Source organism: Pan paniscus, chromosome 5 (assembly GCF_029289425.2).
Source record: "Pan paniscus chromosome 5, NHGRI_mPanPan1-v2.0_pri, whole genome shotgun sequence".
In the NCBI taxonomy this organism is placed as follows: Eukaryota; Metazoa; Chordata; class Mammalia; order Primates; family Hominidae; genus Pan; species Pan paniscus.
In genome coordinates, this window is record NC_073254.2 from 43,362,398 (window position 1) to 43,376,745 (window position 14,348).

The 14,348-nt window shown below is 44.3% G+C and overlaps 2 non-coding genes and 1 pseudogene across 2 annotated transcripts; 1 reads left to right on the plus strand and 2 right to left on the minus strand.

The window, feature by feature from the left end:
* The first annotated feature begins 2,262 nt into the window (after positions 1–2,262).
* Positions 2,263–3,658, plus strand: LOC106634863 (small ribosomal subunit protein uS2-like; annotated as a pseudogene).
* Positions 3,659–5,661: 2,003 nt separating this feature from the next.
* TRNAA-AGC (transfer RNA alanine (anticodon AGC)) lies at positions 5,662–5,733 on the minus strand. The gene has a single exon. It is a non-coding gene; the product is annotated as a tRNA-Ala (tRNA).
* Positions 5,734–13,209: 7,476 nt separating this feature from the next.
* TRNAR-CCG (transfer RNA arginine (anticodon CCG)) lies at positions 13,210–13,282 on the minus strand. Its single transcript has one exon. It is a non-coding gene; the product is annotated as a tRNA-Arg (tRNA).
* Positions 13,283–14,348: the final 1,066 nt, after the last annotated feature.

The following is a 14,348-nucleotide window of genomic DNA, read 5'->3' on the forward strand; positions in this document are numbered from 1 at the left end:
AAATAAAAAATCCTAAATAGATAAATTTTCCATCAAGATCTCCTTGGCAGGAAGCACGAACCCTGCAGTCACATTACGGACCCATGCACTTTGATTTCCGTTTGGCGGTATCGCTAAAGAGAGAGACTAAAAAAGAATGGAAATAAGAAAAAATAGGCAGCTCAGAGAAAATTTTCCGTGCATCTCTGCTTTGTGGGCATTAGGTCGTCCAAGGATGAGGAGCAGAAAATCTTCCCACTGGTTGCCTTCCGCCTCTCTCCTCGGGGCTCCTCCAACAGCCGCCTCTGCCGCTGATAATTGAATTGTGAGCAGCAGAGAGGCTGGGCATTAGGTCCCAAGTTTTTCTGGGTGAGTTAGTGGGTAAAGGTTGTCTAAATGTAAGGTGGCACTCAGCGCTTTGCCTCGCGAACGCTTAAAACATCATTTGGGTGACTGAAAACAGCCAGCTCTCGTTCGCTGCAATAGCTTACAGCCTACAGCAAGCGATCTACCAACAGGTTTTAAAAGTTAGGTCTTGGCTGGGCACGCTGGCTCACGCCTGTAATCCCAGCACTTTGGGAGGCCTAGGTGGGTGGATCACCTTAGGTCAGAAGTTCAAGACCAGCCTGGCCAACATGGTGTAAACCTCTGCTCTACTATTAGCCGGGCGTGGTGGCCGGCGCCTGTAATCCCAGCTACTCGGGAGGCTGAGGCGGGAGAATCGCTTGAACCCGGGAGGCGGAGGTTGCGGTGAGCCGAGATCGCACCTCTCCAGCCTGGGCGACAGAGAGAGACTCCGTCTCAAAAAAAAAAAAAAAGAAAGAAAGAAAAGAAAAAGAAAAGAAAAGAAAAAAAAGGTTAGGTCTTTGGTTTTGGCAGCAGTTATTTTTATTGCATATTAAATCGACTTTCACAGGAAATGTACACAAAATATGTAATAGAAGACACCAAATAACTCCCCCCATTCCTCAAACCAAAACATCTAGCTGAAGTAAAAATCTCAGAAGCGTTGCCAAATAGCGTATTTAAATTATTTGCCTTCTACATTTCCTCGATGAATTTCAGGGTTGTTTGTTCTTGAATCTTTAAATGAATTAATAATACTTCACATATCACTGTACCAAAGGCCCCAAAGGCAGGTGTGGCCAAAGGTGTGTGGATGAGGAATAGGACTAGATAAAGTTGCTTGAATTTCTAGAAAGAAACACTTGTTAAAGAGTAAGTAAAAACTATGGTATATCATTGTTCTGCACTTTCTTTTCCATACAAATCGTGTATTGGTGAATGTATCAAAATTGATACCAGTTTTCTTTGTCAAAGCCTTTGCATGCTACCTTTTGTATTAGAAAAGGATGTTTTAAATGTGAAGTTGAAATTCCTAATATAGCGTCAAATTTCCTTTGTTTGAAAAAACTAAGAGCGTGCTCCTCCTAGTTCCTTAAGGAGCAGGAGAGGGAGCAAGGATGAATCACTAGCTCAGTTATCTCTGAGACCCAAACCCAGGACAGAGGTTTTAACCAGCTAAGTCACAGAGTCCCCTGGCAGGGCTATCCCCATCAGGTGTGTTATGGTCATGCTGCTGTCTCAATTATTTCTGGGCAAAGAAAAAATGATAGACCTTCTTTCTCTTTGACCCTCATTTCATTGACTCCTGATTGGCCCGCAGAGTTGCCAAATCAGTGAAAAACAGCTTGGACCACCTTCCATTTTGCCAAGCATGGATTCTCAGGGCATCTTTTACCTCTTGCTGTTTATAACCCTACAGTATTTGGTGTGGAGCCCTCAACACATCTCTCAGGCAGCTATCAAGAACGATGAAAGACAAAACATCCCCATGAAGCAGTAGAACTCTGGCCATCGTAATCCATGAGGGAATCCATATTTTGGAGACCCCTTTCCAGGAAAAGGGAATAGCTAAGACCCACGACCTCAAAGCTTCACACACAAACAAGCCTGGCCAACGTTAACACACTTGGCTTCAGGTTGGAACTCCAGTGTGTTTCTCTTTCTCCAGGTAGTCTCCACCCTATCACAGATTTCCTACACCATTGCACCAGAGCCACTGAATTTTCACTGCTTCTGGCTGTCTGCACAATTAGAAATACTAGGAGGAGGGTACAAAAGAGCAGAACTCAGAAAGTTGTCTGGGGAAATCTAGATTCAGATGGAAGAAGAAAACAAGTCCCAAATGAAAACCTATGTGTGCTTTTCCGCGCTACCCACAGAGGGGTCCATAGGGCGTTGTTCTGGATTCCCGTTGTAACTTGAAGGGAAACTTTCACAATGTTCGGAGCCCCTGATGTACTGCAGATGAATGAGGAGGATGTCCTTAAGTTCCTTGCGGCAAGAACCCACTCAGGTGGCACCAATCTTTACTTCCAAATGGAACAGTACATCTATAAAAGTAAAAGCGATGGCATCTACATCATAAATCTGAAAAGGACCTGAGAGAAGCTTCTGCTGGCAGCTCGAGCCATTGCTGCCATTGAAAACCTTGCTGATGTCAGTGTTATATCCTCCAGGAATACTGGCCAGAGGGCAGTGCTGAAATTTGCTGCTGCCACTGGAGCCACTCCAATTGCTGGCTGCTTCACTCCTGGAACCTTCACTAGCCAGATCCAGGCAGCCTTCCGAGAGCCACGGCTTCCTGTGGTTACTGACCCCAGGGTTGACCACCAGCCTTTAATGGAGGCATCTTATGTTAACCTACCTACCATTGCTCTGTGTAACACAGATTCTCCTCTGTGCTATGTGGATATTGCCATTCCATGCAACAACAAAGGAGCTCACTCAGTGGGTGTGATGTGGTGGATGTTGGTCCCAGAAGTTCGGCGCATAAGTGGCACCATTTCCCGTGAACACCCGTGGGAGGTCATGACTGATCCCTGCTTCTACAGAGATCCCGAAGAGATTGAAAAAGAAAAGCAAGCTGCTGCTGAAAAGGCTGTGACCAACGAGGAATTTCAGGGTGAATGGACTGCACCAGCTCCTCAGTTCACTGCTACCCAGCCTGAGGTTGCAGACAGGTCTGAAGGCCTGCAGGTGCCGTCTGTGCCTATCCAGCAGTTACCTACTGAAGACTGGAGCGCTCAGCCTGACACAGAAGACTGATCTGCAGCTCAAACTGCTCACGCCACTGAATGGGTAGAAGCAACCACTGAATGGTCTTAAGCTATTCTTGCACAGGCTCTTAGACAACATGGAAATAACATTGACGGGAAATAAACATCAGTTTCAAAAAAAAAAGAAAGAGAGAGAGAGAAAGAAAGAACGAACGAAAGAAAGAAACAAAGAGTAAGAAAGAAAAGAAAAGAAAGAAAAAAGAAAAACCTAAGTGTATGCTGTCACAGTCACTGCTCTAGCAAACTCTTCAGTGGATCATCATGATCAGGAAACTCAGCAGTGGCTTCATCTCAGGGACGCTGCAGTTCCGTTCCTGAGACCTACAAAGAAACACATAGGAGGCATTTAAGTTTAAGGGACTTAAACTTCTGTTACAACCTCTTTACTCTTACCCCGTGCTCCTGGAGAGATTCTGAAACCTCAACCATCACAATGGCACAAATAACAGACACTTTCCTCCTGTTGTTAAATTTTGGGGTGTCCAACTATGTCCACATAAATTTTAGGAGGTAATCCTAAACCATTGTGTCTTCTCTTACTTTTACCTTTCTCTAATATTTTTCCTATTTGTGCAAAATCTCTATCTTCCTGAATATGTGAATAAATTATGTATCAGCTTAGTGGTTCCTTCCCAACTTTTGTCTCCTGTCCCAACCCCCGCTAGAATTAACGGAGTGAGGCTCAGTTGTGGCTGGAAAGTCACTGAGATGGGCGTTTAGAGGCAAGGCGCCATTTATAACATAGCCAACCAGAAACAACCTCCAATAAAGAGTCAAAAGGTTTTAGACTGGAATGCAGTGTTTCCTGAGCCTGAGGAACCGCCCTGAGAACTTCAATGGTATACCCGTTTGTAACTTACAGCTCCATAGTGGACCGATAATCACCGGATAGGGAGAAAGATGGGAATCTTCACAATTGAAAGGTCTCCCTCAGACGATTATCATTCAGGCTTGAGAACGCCAACCTAGAAAGAAGTGGAGCTGCAGAAACTGTAGTGAGCTGAGCTGCTGGAGGACATTTATTTAGGTAGGAGGAAGCCGTGGAACTGAATCAACGGGAATGGGAAAAAGTAGAAGTGAAGGTGACAAGAGGTGGTGAAGAAAACGAGTCGGGAGATAGGTGGAGGCAGGTGGTTGCAGAAGAGGAAGGGACGAAGGAGAGAGCTTCAAGCCGGATCTTTACGGAGGCCTAAGATTTGGATGGCCCTGAAATTGCCCGCATTGCCAATGTCTCCTAGGCTCCTCTATAATGTTTTGTTTTGAGACGGAATATCGCTCTATCGCCCAGGCTGCAGTGCAGTGGCGCAATCTCGAATCACTGCGACCTCTGCCTCCCGGGTTCAAGCGATTCTCTTGCCTCAGCCTCCCAAGTAGCTGGGATTACAGGCGAGCGCCACCGCGCCCAGCTAATTTTCCTGTTTGTAGTAGAGACAGGGTTTCCGCCATGATCTCGAGCTCCTGAACTCAGCTGATCCGCCTACCTCAGCCTCCCAATGTGCTGGGATTACAGGCGTGAGCCACCGAGCCCGGCCCCTCGGCTCCTCTTTGGCTGTAGGAAACCAGGTCTTTCCCTCCCAAGGGAGGTGAACTACAAGCTTCTGTTCCACAGGAAAACATAACCCTTTTTGTCCAAAACTGACACCGCTTTGAGAGCGACCAGCGGCTTTTTCCATCTCTGAAAATAATTTTCTCAACTGTGGATTTTGAAAGTCTCGGAGTTTCGCCAGAAGCGTCTTTCGTTCGGACAAAATTCTAAACATTCCTTCTTTAGAGAAAGCTGGGATCACAGCGCTCCCATGACTAATGATTGGACCCACTTTTGCCGCCCAACCAAGATTCTGTGAGTGATGGAAATGTAGGGGAGAATGAGGAAAGGTCTGTAGTCTGTCAGATATGGGTGGAGTGGGGGTGGGGGGGGGAGGAGAGAAATCTATTGGATGTTTTCCAAGGGCGATTTTTTTTTCTTCTCTTTCTGTTTTTTATTTCCCCCCTGATTTCTTAATAGTAATGAGAAACGGCAGCAAAGGAGAACGAGTCTTTTTTTTTTTTTTTTGTGATGGAGTCTTGCTCAGTCGCCCAGGCTGGAGTGCAGTGGCGCGATCTAGGCTCACTGCAAGCTCAGCCTCCCGGGTTTATGCAATTCTCCTGTCTCAGCCTCTGGAGTAGCTGGGACTACAGGTGCCCGCCACCACGCCCGGCTAATTTTTTTTTTTTTTTGTATTTTTGGTAGAGATGGGGTTTCACCATGTTAGCCAGGATGGTCTAGGAGAACGAGTCTTCTATGACCGGCATGCCTGTTGCTTCACTCTCAGGGGATCTTGAATAAGCAGCTTCTCTATTTCAGTAAATAACTATAAAGCTGTGCTGAAGCAGTCAGGTTGGGAGGCTGAAGGAGTGTTAGGACCTATAGTACAAATGAATGAGTACCAAATGGCTTACCTTCGCTGTGAGTAGGAAAAACACAAGCTAGTGTATGCACAAAGAAAAAAGAAAAGACTGAAACGAAGTATTCAAAGACTGAAACGAAACGTTCAACGATAGATATAAGGAAATGTACTTGTGGAGGTGCTGGGGATCGAACCCAGGGCCTCATGCATGCTAAGCATACGCTCTACCACTGAGCTACACCCCCACTTACAATGCCGTTTTCTTACTGATTTATTATATGCTATTATCTAAAGGTGAGGGCTTAAGGCATGATAGGTTAAAGTCCGCTATGTTTTAACTCCTGTTTCTGAAACTTCTGAATGGAATCTTGTCTTGACGCTGTGTCAAGAGGAGAAAGGCATTCTGGACCGAAAGACCCTTGGATCCTCTAACAGCCGTCATCTATTTTAAGGACTGCTTTTAGCCAACTTTCTTTGTCAGTTTCCGTCCACCTGGAGCGAAGTTCCAAGATTGAATCTTCTGGTATGTCTTCAGATTCTCTCCTTTTTTAAAAAAAATCTCCTCTATGGAGCTGCCAACACACACACACACACACACACACACAAACACGCGCGCGCGCGCGCGGTAGTGCCAGAGAATATAAAGATGAGTTCTGTGAGTGCTGCAGAGGAAACGTAGATCCAGGTGAGGAGACAAGACAAGATGTTAATGCACAAAAGTCAACTAAAAACGAATTTAAATCTTAAACTTAAGCCCCTAAACTGTAAAATTCCTTGAAGAAAACAGGGGGGAATATTCTTGACATTGGTTTAGGCAATGGTTTCTTGAGTATGACACCAAAAGCACAGGCAACAAAAGCAAAAATGGATAAGCGAGACTATAGCAAACTAAAAAGCTTCTTCACAGGAAAGAAAACAATCAACAAAGGAAAAAGGCAAGCTATGGAATGGGAGAAAATATTTGCAAATCATTTATCTGATAAGGGGTTAATATACAAAATAAATTTTTTAAACCGCTACAAGTCAATAGCCACACACACACACACACACACACCTTAAAATCCCAAATAACCTGATTTTTAAAACGAGCATAGGACTTGAATAGACATGTCTCCAAAGAATACATACAAATAGCCACTAGGTATGTGAAGAGGTGCTCTTAACATCACTAATCATCAAGGAAATGCAAATCAAAATCACAATAGATACCACCTCACACCTATTAGGATGTCTCTTATTAAAAAGAAAAAACTCAAAAGATAAGTGTTAGCAAAGATGTAGAGAAATTGGAACCCTTCTACACTGTTGGTGTGTAAAATGATGACACCACTATGGAAAATAGTAAGGGGTCGCCTCAAAAGATAAAAATAGAACTACCATATGATCCAGCAATCCCACTTCTGGGTATACGTCCCCAAAAAATCGAAATTAGAATTTCAAAGAAACATATGCACTCCCATGTTCACTGCAGCATTATTCACAATAACCAAGTTAAGGGAACAATCCAAATGTCCATTGAGAGATGAGTGGACAAAGAAAATGTGGTATATACATACAATGGAATATTATTCAGCCTTTTATAAAAAAGAAATTCTGCCATTTGCACCAGCATCAATGATTAACCTGGAGGACATTATGCTAAGTGAAATAAGCCAGTCACAGAAGGACAAATATTTCATAATTCCACTTATATGAGGTATCTAAAATAGTCAAACTCATAAATGCAGAGAACAGAATGGTGATTGTCAGGGACCAGAGGCAGAGGGAAATGGGGAGTTTTTGCTCAGTGAGTTAAAATTTTAGTTATGAAACATGAATAAGTTCTAGAGATCTATTGCACAACCTAGTGCCTTCAGTTAACAATACCATAACGTACACTTAAAATTTTGTTAAAAAGATAACTCGGCCGGGCGCGGTGGCTCACGCCTGTAATCCCAGCACTTTGGGAGGCCGAGGCGGGCGGATCACGAGGTCAGGAGATCGAGACCATCCTGGCTAACGCGGTGAAACCCCGTCTCTACTAAAAATGTTTTAAAAAATTAGCCGGGCGCGGTGGCGGGCGCCTGTAGTCCCAGCTACTCGAGAGGCTGAGGCAGGAGAATGGCGTGAACCCGGAAGTCGGAGGTTGCAGTGAGCCGAGATCGCACCACTGCACTCTAGCCTGGGCGACAGGAGAGACTCAGTCTCAAAATAAAAAAAAAAAAAAAAAAAAAAAAAAAAAAGATAACTCTGATGTTTAAGTTTTCTTACCACCCATGAACATGAAAGAACACAAAGAAACTTTTGGAGTTGATAAGTCTGTTTATTACCCTGATTGTGGAAATAGCATTATAAATGTACGCATATGTCCTCACTCATATGCTTACCTTCAACATGTGTAGGGGTTTTGCATATATCAACTGTACTTCAATAAAGTTGTTAATAACTCCTGAAAAACAACCAAACAAGCAAAGACAAGAGGTTAATTCACAACACTTGACAAAAACAAAGAGTGACAAAGGTAGCAGTTTTGCACAAGGTTGCGTCCAACATCTGGATTTGGAAATGTGGAAGCGGCTTCATCGGCGACTCTACAGCTATGGGTTTTTTTGTTTTTGATTTTTTATAGAGACGGGATGGGGGTGGGGGGGTCGGTCTTCTCCCTGTGTTGCCCAGGCTGGTCTTGAATTCCTGGGCTTAAGCAATACTCCCGCCTCCGCCTCCCAAAGTGCTCGTATTACTGGTGTTTGCCGCCAAGCCTGACTAGCTCTGGTTTTAAAGACAACACAAACGAAGCCGAAGACAGAGGACTCTTTCAGAGCAAATTTTTTTGAGCAAGGAGGAAAGCACAAAGGAAGCTGGTCTCAACCTGAGAAAACCAATTTAGCCTTTGTAAAACCCTCCCTACACCCCCACAAGTGAGAAAATTTCATCAGTCCCTGAAGTGCAGAAAGTAGACCTTTCCCATCTGTAGCCAAAATGCGGTGCGACTGTTTAATCCAGATACGAATTTTGGAGAACATTGTAAACCCAGCAGGGGCGTAAGGGAGAGTAGGGAGAAGTTTGTCCCTAATGTACAGGTTATGTTCTTACTACACTAGAAAGGCAAGTGGCTGGGAACTGAAATGAGCTGAGGAGTGGACGCAAAGGAAGGCTTTGAAAAGGAAGGAAGGGCTCTTGGAGCCGGGAGGGATAACACTGAGTGGAGGAGAGAAGAAGCAGCGGAGAAGAAGGCAGAAGAAAAATCGGGGACGCGTCTTTAAAGACGGATAGTATTGAGACAAGCGTGGAGGAAGAAAGCAGCCAAGCGCCGCGTCTCTGCTAAGCTTTCTCTACGCCCTGGGGAAGAGAGAAGGCTCTAGGTGAGTGGTTTCAAAGTGTATATCCCACAGAAGGGTACGGCTCGTGTTTCCCAAGATTTTGTGGCTCTGAGAGTGCCTCACTGCACTGCACTCTCCATCGCAGGAAACAGGCTGAGCATTTTCGAGGGCATGTGGTTGAGTATTCGTGGAGCAGTAGCCCCTGGTATTGGAGGTTTGAGGAAAGTGACGTTGTGTCAGTTCTCATGTGGAAGCAGCCTGCAGCTTTGATACAGGCAGCAACTATTTTGTTTGTGTTTCTTTTTGTTTGTTTGTTTATTTTCGCGTGTTTGGGTTTAAAATACAAGAGAAACAACGAGGAAGAAAGGTTAAGTAGTGACTGAACGTTTTGGGTTAGAGTGGATACCCACTAAAACCATCGTACTTCTGGCTAGCTCAGCTGGAAATGCATCAGGCCACTAGTCCGGAAATTTAGGAATCACGATCCTGTTCTGATGCAGATACTTTTCATTTTCCCATACTTCTTTTTGATTCATACTCAACAGGCTACTGAACCCAGCTTTCTCCTGGAGCAACCGGGAGGGTATTTGCGGTGCGTTTTGCTACTTATATTCTCTCTAGTCTCAGCGGAAGAGACAAGATTCGAACGGGGAAAGTCGGATTTGCAGAGAGGTATTCATTCAAGGCTCTTTTCTGCCCTACTGTCAAGTGGATGAACAAAACGCTGACTTAAGATATGAGGAGGATTGCAGTGTTGAGAGTGCAAAAAGTGTCAAGTCAAAACATAGACATATTTTGCTCATAATGTAGATAAATTATTTTGGTAGACATAAATTTTATTATTATTATTATATTTATTTATTTTTTGAGACGGACTCTCGCTCTGTCGCCCAGGCTGGACTGCAGTGGCGCGATCGCGGCTCTCTGCAACCTCCGCCTACCGGGATCAAGCGATTGTCCTGCCTCAGCCTCCTGAGTAGCTGGGAGTACAGGCGCCCGCCACCACACCCGTTTAATTTTTGTATTTTTAGTAGAGACAGGGTTTCACCATATTATTCGGGCTGGTCTCGAACTCCTGACCCCAGGTGATCCGCCCGCCTCGGTCTCCCAAAGTGCTGGGATTACAGGCGTGAGCCACAGCACCCGGCCATAAATTTATTAATATAAAAAATTATTGGTCAGGAGCAGTGGCTTACACCTCAAATCCCAGCACTTTGCGAGACCAAAGCAGGAGGATCAATTGAGTTCAGGAGTTGGAGACCAGCCTGGCTAACATAGTGAGAGCCTGTCTCTACAAAAAAATAGAAAAATTAGCCAGGTATGGTGGTGCACACCTGTGGTCCCAGCTACACCAGAGGCCGAGGCAGGAGGATTGCCTGGGCCTAGGAGTTTGAGGTAGCAGTGAGCCATGCTTGCAGTGCCACTGCACTCCAGCATGGGTGACAGGGCGAGACCTCAACTCAAAAAATAAATAAAATAAACTTTACTTAAAAAAAATTACTGAGGAGACAGACAGAGTGGCTCACGCCTGTAATCCTAGCATTTTCGGAGACCAAGACAAGAGAACTGAGTCCAGGAGTTTGTGCTCAAGTAATAAAAATACTATCAGCACTCAATCTTGGTATCTTGAAACTTGACATTTAAATGAAATTTTAATTTGAGTCAATTAAGAATAGAATATTCCACTTTTGCATAATTAACCATGAATTCACACAACAAATCAGAATTTATTTATTTCATTTTTATTATTATTATTTTTTGAGATGATGTCTCACTCTGCCACCCAGGCTGGGGTGCAGTGGCGTGATCTCAGTTCACTGCAACCTCCACCTCCCGGGTTCAAGTGATTCTCGTGTCTCAGCCTCCCGAGCAGCTGGGATTACAGGCGCACGCCACCAAACCCAGCTAATTCTTGTGTTTTTAGTAGAGATGGATTTCGCCATGTTGGGCAGGCTGGTCTTGACCTCCTGACCTGAGATGATCCGCCCATCTCGGCCTCCCAAAATGCTGGGATTACAGGCGTGAGCCACCATGCCCGGACCAAATTGGAATTTAGCACCCACATTTATCTTAACTCAGTAGTTCCTAAGTAAAAGAGATTTGTAAGTCCAGGCGCGGTGGCTCACGCCTGTAATCCCAGCACTTTGGGAAGCCGAGGCGGGCGGATCACGCAGGAGATCAAGAACATCCTAGCTAACATGGTGAAACCCCGTCTCTACTAAAATTACAAAAAAATTAGCCGGGCTTGGTGGCATGCCCCTGTAGTCCCAGCTACTCAGGAGGCTGAGGCAGGAGAATCGCTTGCATCCGGGAGGCGGAGGTTGCAGTGAGCCGAGATCGCAGTTCACACCACTGCACTCCAGCCTGAGCGATAGAGCGACACTCCGTCTCAAAAAATTAAATAAATAAATAAATAAATAAATAAATAAAGTATTTGTTTGTATGTCAATCTAGGAACAATTCACAGCCGTCTCTACTTTGAACCACCCAAAAGGCTGATTTATGTGAATTTAATTTCACTTGACAATTAATTAAACTCCTCTGCATATCCTGTCTTTTTGTTTTGTTTCTTGTTTTGTTTGTTTACTAAGAGACTGCAATCTGCTTGTAGTTCACCCCTGCTCAAGCAAGACATACATTCAGTTTTGTTTTTTCAGTTGTGAGTAAATACCTCTTTTCCTCAGCAATATGTGGGTCCTGTGAGATTTCTTAGAGGGCCCTGGCTCATTTTGCTGATAGGGTTGCCAAACTCTTACTGTGATAATAGTGCATTCTTTGACCACTTTGTTTCTAAATTCTGGCCATCCTTCAAAACTATGAGCTCGAGTGAGTGTCCCAACCACATGAGTTCCAGGTTGTTGTAATTGAGCCTTTATCAGTACATTTTGATGAAAGCTTTTCCTATTAGGATTTGGGTTTGTGACCTTCAGATTTTTGTGGAAATTTATTAACAATGTTTGACTCTCGAGTTTTGAGAGCCCAAAGAAAGTTTTTGATAGAAACTTTCTTTTCTTGGTGATATACTCTCCTTGATTGTGACTTCTTCCTCTTCTTCCTCTTTTTGTTCTTTTCTTTCTCCTGCACCTTCTCCTCCTCGTTCTCCTCCTTGTTTCTGCTTTTGTTAACCAAGGTCTGGAAAGATTTTACTTTTCTGTTTACTGTTTTATTTAAGCTTGTGTTGAGAGTAATAAGGAAATCGTAGAAATCAGAGAGAATGGCATAGGCCCTGTAAGTCACCATCATCTTTAATGCGGATGTTAACCAGTACAAGAACCCCGTTAGAGTTGCATTTGCTTTCTAGGGCAAGATCTTTGCTCTAAGTTTTTTTAAACACATGGCTGTCTATCTTTAAAAAAAAAATCATTTTTATTTCATAGAGTATAATTGTCGAACAGTCTTAGCTTTACAGAAAAATTTAGAAGATATTAGAGTTCCCATATACCCTGCACCCAATACCCCTACTATTATGATAGTCCTTACTATTAAGATGGTACTTTTCTGCCGGGCGCGATGACTCACGCCTGTAATCCCAGCACTTTGGGACGTCAAGGCGGGCGGATCACTTGAGGTCAGGAGTTCGAGACCAGCCTGGCCAACATGGTGAAACCCCTTCTCTACCAACAATACAAAAATCAGCCAGGCATGATGGCGGGCACCTGTAATCCTAGCTACTCGGGAGGCTGAGGCAGGAGAATCGCTTGAACCCTGGAGGTGGAGATTGCAATGAGCAGAGATTGTGCCACTGCACTCCAGCCAGGGCGACAAAGTGAGACTCAAAAATAAATAAATAAATAAATAAAATGCCGGGCACGGTGGTTCACGCCTGTAATCCCAGCACTTTGGGAGGCCGAGGCGGGCGGATCACCTGAGGTCAGGAGTTTGAGGCCAACCTGGCCAACATGATGAAACCTCGTCTCTACTAAAAAAATACAAAAATTAGCCGGGTGTGATGGCGGGCGCCTGTATTCCCAGCTACCCGGGAGGCTGAGGCAGGAGAATCGCTTGACCCGGAGAGGCGGAGTTTTCAGTGAGCCGAGATCGTGCCACTGCACTCCTGCCTGGGTGACAGAGCGAGACTCCGTCTCAAAAAAAAAAAAAGAAAGAAAGAAAAGGGTGATTTTGTGTTGCGTTTGTTAAATTCATGAAACAAGTAGGACAAGACCATAAATTGAAAAACCAAGCCCATTCCAAATTACGAATGCCTCCGGTAGTACCTATGCCAGGGACAAAGTGCACTTTAATAGTCAATACACAGGTTGCTTACCGGGTTCTTGCTTTTTTTGTCAATAGTCTTCTTTCATTTCAAGTTCCCAAAGTCTTGGGAACAAGCCGGTTTTGTTTTTTTTTTTTTTTTAACTGGCTTGCAGAAAGCTCAAGGAGATATGCAGAAAGTAAAGATATTTCCTGACAATAGTAAGAACACGACCACGAAGGGACTCGAACCCTCAATCTTCTGATCCGGAATCAGACGCCTTATCCATTAGGCCACGCGGCCGCACGCGGGTACTGATTTGCACACATCAAGACTGAAGTGTAGTGAGGAAACGTTGAGTTTCTGTTTTCAAACCTTTAACTTCGTAATTAGAGATTTAACAACTTGAAGGGGGGCGGGGAGAGGCGGGGGAGGAGGTGGGCAGAAGGAATAAAACTCCATCTAAAATTCCTAATAGCAATTCCTTAGAATTATAAACTGCGAGATGATCAGAAGTGACATCTTTGCCTTCTTTGAAGGCTCTCTTCTCTAAGTTACTAATAATGATAATGCACGTTCGGGTACAGAAATATGAGCCAAGAACTCAAGTCTGCAATGAAGGAGTGGACATGACAGCGTAAGAGGGAGCATCATTGTTTGATCTATTTTAACCTTTTCCGTCTCAAAGATACGATGGTGCTTCCTCCAGGAAGAAAAGCCTGTAAGCTCAAACAAGAGCTCCCCTGGAACAGAAAACACTGGAGACCGTAAGAGGTGGGAGGTTGGGAGGGGGAAAAGGATTGAAAAACTGCCTGTTGGGTATTATGCTCACCACATGGGTGACGGGTTCAATCGTACTCCAGACATCAGCAACACGCAATACACCCTTGTCCCAAACCTGCACTGTACTCCCTGAATCTAAAATAAAAGTTGAAATTAAAAAAAAAAAAAAAGCTCCCCCTTGTCAGAAAAGCCCCAAGTATTTTGCCTAAAGGTTGATTGCTCTAAGCTCACCTTTGGATTGATCCAGAAAACAATCTGGGGCGATTTTCTGTGACCCTTTCCCCAGCTATGTCCCCTATGTTGATAGGGTAGGAAAGATTAAAAAAAAAAAAAAACACCAAGTTTGTAAAGTAAACCAATCACAGATTCCCTCAGTTTTCGCATCGTCTTGGCTTCATGGAAATGACGAGTTACTGGGAAGAAACTATTTCATTTTTCCAGTGCCCAGTCCTATCTCCTTTCCCCAGAGAGATGCATCTCTCAGCCCTAAACTTTTCCTGGATCCCTTGTACACCATTTTCTCCAGGTTTCTCCAGTCAAAACTCAAGAATTGTTTTAGGCCATATTTTGGATGGTGTATCCTATG